General features: G+C 42.8%; 1 pseudogene across 1 annotated transcript; it reads right to left on the bottom strand.

Moving 5' to 3' along the window:
- Positions 1 to 4,034: 4,034 nt before the first annotated feature.
- On the bottom strand, positions 4,035 to 6,000 carry LOC111246549 (uncharacterized; annotated as a pseudogene). The gene is made up of 3 exons (XR_015323280.1): positions 5,845 to 6,000; positions 5,238 to 5,313; positions 4,035 to 4,688 (listed from the first exon to the last, which is right to left on the bottom strand). The product of XR_015323280.1 is annotated as an uncharacterized LOC111246549 (transcript).

Here is a 6,000-nt window from a genome sequence, read left to right on the forward strand (position 1 = left end):
CACACCTAGCCGGTAAGAACACCAGCGGAAGCACCGCCAGTCGACGCCACCGACTCGATTCGTAGGGCTGCCTGCTGTATAAATTACGCGTCATTCGTGTAGCACTGCAGCACAGTCATCTTTGCTCTCAGTGATAGTCGGACCGCTAGATCCCTCTGTGCGTTTCTCCTGGATGTTGAGTTTCCTGGCAAGGGTCACAGCCGTTGCTTCACGGCTACGAGTCCAATCAAGCAAGCGTTGCTGTCGTACGCGAGCCTTGCGACAGTCGAAGAGGCCAAGGGCAAAAGGGCGGGAGCAAGTGTCATGGGACCCCTTTATACGGGGTGTGGCAAAGAAAATCGCCGTACTCTACTTCTTACGGCTACTGAGGCAGCCAACTCGGCCATGGAAAAAGAGTAGCCTTTCAGGAGGAACATTGGCCTATTCGCACCACTTTGTCGTGAGGTGACATCGCCGCCGTCGTTGTCATCTGCGAAGTCTCTACGGGACATCGTTTTCCATTGGCGGTACGTGATTTCGGTTGATGCCTTCGGATGTTGCTCCATCGTGCTTTCCACTTGGGTTTCTACTCTCTGTACTACTCGTTGCGGAAGTGTCACCATTGCCTTCATCGATACTTCATTCTAACAATGAACTATTAAACCAACTGAGTGTACTACATGAAACAGCTCCTCCGAGCCAAACACTATCGCTGCCGACATTAACACCGCAGTCATCAACGATAACAACTGCATCACGCTCAGTAGAGATTACCATCATCACAGCTGCAACCTGTGTATAGCTACGAGCTCATTTCTCTATTGCGGCAGATCCAAAAGGAATTAGAGTAACGGTGATCGCAATTGTAACATCAGCGTGATAGTTGAATTGGGGCGCTATGCTGTTAGCTGGTTTCTCGCGTCTACCACTTAAGGACGTAACCTATTTATGCAATGTTACGGATTTGGTGTAGGGCTGCTGACTTTTTGCTACGCATCCATACACACAGAACCGAAACTGTGTAAAGATATCAGAGGGAAAATATGAGAAACACCAGTATCTAAAATTATTCGCTGATGTACATATCGCTTTGTTTTTAAATCGCAGGCTGCTAGCGGAAACTAAATACAGTAATAATGGTTGGATAGATATTCGGTATCACGTAGAACCTAGTCCGGATATGAAAATTGTCGAGAAATAACTTGACTCTGCCGTATAGAAACTAACGGTGACTGCTCAAAAATGACTTCTTGCTGAGTGTTTTTAATCCTTGATTTCTACAAATTTATCTGCAAATAAAAACTTGTATTTCAAAAAGAAAACCTGAAGACTAAAGATATTCAAATGGTCTCAGGTTAACGTCGTAAAGTCTTGGCGGGATTTTGAAAAATATACGCCATGTTATTTTTACGACTCATTCTCCCCCTTTTGCCTTTATATTACACCTACCTATCGCCATCTAAGCGTGTATGGCCTGAGAGGAGCGAAAAATTTCTTGGCGACTTTCATTTGGAAATGTCAAATGTTAGACGGTTCTCCATAGAGTTGCATCTTATCCGAATAGTCTATATATTCCATTTACGGTCTTCAGTTTCTCATTTTTGTGTCTGGTATAAAATAACCCAGTTGTGGACCACAGGAAGAACTGCCAATTAAAATTCACTCGCGTTCACCGTGTACATCGTACAACCGAACAGTGACTGTTGAAATCCTTCGATCGACCATTCAGAAAACATTGCCTCGATTTAAGACAGGTTTAGTCGATTTCCTTTATATATTAAGCTTCTTTCAGAGATCCACTGCGCTTTTTGGCGAGGCAGATTTTTTTGTCAACGCGTCAAAAAGGTTCAGACCAGTAATACACATAATCGAGATTTCCGCTTTCGAAAAAGCCTCCGATCTATCAAGCAGAACTGGTGATCAGCAGAGATCATCATTTCAGCCTAACCTACAAACGTGACCTCGTGCTGTAATCAATACTTGCATATAAAATACGGCGTGACTTCCCATAAACGAATACACTTTGTCGACTTCAATCACAACAACAATTTTGCTCAGCTTACATAACGAAGTACGGCACTTCTAGGCCATCGGCTTTAAAAGATCATCATAACATCGTACTGACCGGCCCGAAGGATGATCAAAGCTTGAGTACTTCATTGCATGGCATTCACTGATACATAGTCGAAATAACGTAAATTTACCAACTCTCTAGTAGCTTTAGTTAGTAAGACCTTCGATCATAAAAGACTAGATTAGGAAAACACTGCTAGGTTTGACGGCAGTCATAGATCACAAGTCCCATCCAGGTAATCCATATTTGAAAAAAGTGAGTTAGTTTTCGTATCACATGTGCTTGATCCTTTACAACAACGAATAATGTTCTAAAGTGGTATAGGTATAATAATATAAGAACAGTTGCTATTACAAGTTCCAGTATATGAACAACCTTATAACTTTTTTCCAATTCCCATTTGATCCTTTTTGTCCACATCGCTCTGACTGACTTGGCCAGCAATTCGTTTGCTTAGAACAGAGAATCTTATTAACGTAATCGGGAAAGCGGGCTTGTTCATATCAATGCTAAGCGAAAGATATTGTATAACATTTGTCAGTTAGGTTTTTATCTCTTGCTCATTCGTTTACTGGTAGAATTTTTGCCACCTGAGATCTCTATGCCTTTAAGGTTAGAACTCAACTTGTATCAATATACTGTTTTAATATCTGATTGCGAACTGCCGTTCTACACATAAGACCACCTTGTCTATGAAGTGCGTCCGTGAAATGGATATTTTAGCTAAAACTCAACTTTCTTGAAAATCTGCCGTTAGAGACTGTTTTTGCTTTAAGCTGATACTGATAATAATCTGTTCACAGTGGTTTTGGTTACAGCATCCCTTATATGTTGTTGGCATTTAGTGACACTCTAACCTAAACCTAATGCAGTCTAATCGGGTTTAACCTTTCAAAGAGGTCTCATACACACTTCACTTTAGGGCATCGTTATTCTTTGCTGTCGATCAACATTTTACTGGCACTTCTCTTGAGTTCTCAGAGCACAAGAACGCACAGTTTGTAGGGCGCCACAATTCAATGCAGCTATGCTGGACAAGCAGACATGACCCAAGTACAAAGGTTGAACGTTCTGCAGCAACGAAATACTGACACAACGTGAAACCACGGAATCCGTAGAGCGTGAGAACGGCGCACCCTGACGCCGTAGCGAACGAGCGTGCGATAAGACGATGTCCAACGGGCAAGACACTCCTGGCAGCATTGTCCTTCGGCCAAGGATGAGTCGACGAGTATCAGTGAACTAATTGGCAAGGAGATATCGCAGAGAAAACTCCATGCTTCTGACGCATCGTTTGTGTGGCCTTAGCTTCCTGTGCAATGACCACGGAGACTTTACCTGAGAGAGAAAGCTCTCAGATTTAGCAGAAAAAGAGTACAACTTGCTGACTCTTACGCAATAAGCCGTTGAAGGTGTTGCTTTACTACACCGTGTAAACACCTTCGGCGGGTTCCGCCTGCCTCCTCGATAATATATGAATCTAGATTTTGCGCATTAAAAGAGAGACGACTTGCCTGTTCCTCCTGTAGATGATTAGGCATAAATGTACGACAGAAAAAAAAAGGAGTACAATCTAACGAAAACATACGATTGATATAGTCAATTCCAGGTAATTCGGATGTGTGGAGCGAAATCGATTTGTCTCAACACAAGCATATGTAGCATCACCAATGTAATCAATACACGGGACCTATAACGGTCTAGTCCTAGCAGAGGTTATTAATTTGGCGGAATTCACGCCAAGTTTCTATGTCCTACTTTTTTTTGGCATAAACAAGGTGAATGCTCAACCATGCGATATGCCCATTCTAACTCGTAATCCCTCTTTTATTGGCTCAGTGTGTATATATCTATATCTATTGGTCTAGAAAATAATCGTTCTGAGGGTTTGCAATGCGTATATACCAGCTGCTTTTGATAACTTGCTTGTTTCTCAACGCGCCAAGCTTGCTGTGTTAACGTAGTTTAAGTGGCTGATTTATGAATAGGAAGGTTAATGCTCCGCAAACGGTATTGTTTCTCATGTCATGTTTGTCGTCCTGATCAGGATATACTTGACTGTAGCCGCCGGAAGGATTGTTATCGCTTTTCCTTAAAAGACCCTTCGGCACTTCGCAAGAACACGACACTGGCAAAATATACCGCAAGATATGTCGATGGCTCCGGTTGTATAAAAATTGTGGCTACAAATAGTTGTTGAATTGTGATTCTGGGTAGGCACACCCCAGACGTACGAGAAGAGGATGCCACAAGAGCTGGCCCAGCTAATTCTAATACCAAACCCGGTACGGGCGAAGTCTGGCGCCATATCAATGAGAATGGCATAGCAGCCAAGCTCTAATATCCCACGTGTAGCCCCGGCGATCACGAACAGAAGTAAACTGAGCATGCCATTGCATCCGACAGCTTCGACCAGCGTGCATACGATAATCGACGGAATAAACAGGGCAGTTCCACTAAACAATTTATAAACTCCTGTCACACTAAGCCATCGTTTTCTATGGAAGAGAACAGTGACAGGGCTTCTCTGCAGTTCCTGCAATTATGGCACCGATGCACATCAGCGCCAAATAGAATCCATTACTCTTGGCATTGAAGTTCAGTATAGTAGCAAGGTAGGTTGGCATAATTGTTACTTAAAAATTATAAATTGTAGCCATAACGTTTTCAGCAAAGCTATGCGGGAGAGCCATGCAGGAGGTGAGAGCAAAATGCTTTTCCACGGCATCACCGTGCCATGTGTGGGTCTCTAATCTCCTAGGTCATCCAGAATCAGGTCAAGCTCTTTTTGCGAAACCGGAAAGTGTTCCTCAGGCTTGTCAGACGTAAACATAGTCTACACTATGAATCAAATTATAGTGAATGTATCAAACGAGCAGAATATCGAAGGCCAACCCCAACTGCAAGCAGCAAGTTCACCGAAAACGAACGTTACGATAACGACACCTGCGTGGATAAGGCTTACTGCAGTCGTACGCTGGTTTTTCGGGATTCAATGAGCAATCCGTGTTACGATAACTGCGTACGTAACGCCTTCTCCATTGGAGAAACTGTAAGGCCAAAGTAATCAATTTTTTCTGTGATAATCGAATGTCTTATTATAGTGTTGTATAGTAGTATTGGAATATTAAATGTCTTAGGATAGTGGCGATGAGCGTTCTCCCTTCGAAGAGCCATTATGCACAAAATTTTTCCGTTAGTGTGCCACCAGGTATAGGGGTAACTACGTATTACCAATAAAATGCGCCTAAAACTAGACCCTGTTGGATGGGAGGCCATCCAAAAGGCCATCCTTCAATTTACTTTATTTTACAGTAAACTATTTTCTATCTCAGCCATCTGTAGGGGTTCGGTTATATAGTTTTTACGCATTGTGCTGCACAATCATATGACGTGCAGAATGACGCGCATGCTGTACACATTGAAGAGTTTGAAAAATTCATGCATAGTCAAAATATCGATATTGAATGAGCTATCGTCTCATCATTGCTGCTCTCTACATAATTGAATATACCAGGATCAAGCACTTAGCTGTCATTAAAAGCCACATTATCTCGTCCACGCACACAACTTGCACCTGAGGGGTGGACGCTTTGTGGGGTCAATCATATGCAAGCGGTTAATTTTTTACTTTTAGTCTGTCTTACATCCCGCTTTCAATAAAAACATATATCGTTTTCATGAACGTCTTTTACTTTATAAGGCAAAATAAACGTGGGCTGCTGCGTTATACACGTTGTTCATGGCAAGCTAGCACTGTCTTCAACCGTAGGTTATCCGGTAGAACTGACTTGCTCGTACAAATTAAAGCAGAATTTTTCCAGCATCTTTTTTTCGATTACCTTGCAGCTGTCATTCATGTGTGCCCCTTTGGGAGCGGCTGCCTCACCCTTCACCCAGTTAGCTTCTATCGATCGACAGTAATGCCTTCCCCCACTCCCGTGCAT

The sequence above is a fragment of the Varroa destructor genome, unplaced genomic scaffold (assembly GCF_002443255.2).
Source record: "Varroa destructor unplaced genomic scaffold, Vdes_3.0 BEIS01000003.1, whole genome shotgun sequence".
Lineage (NCBI taxonomy): Eukaryota > Metazoa > Arthropoda > Arachnida > Mesostigmata > Varroidae > Varroa > Varroa destructor.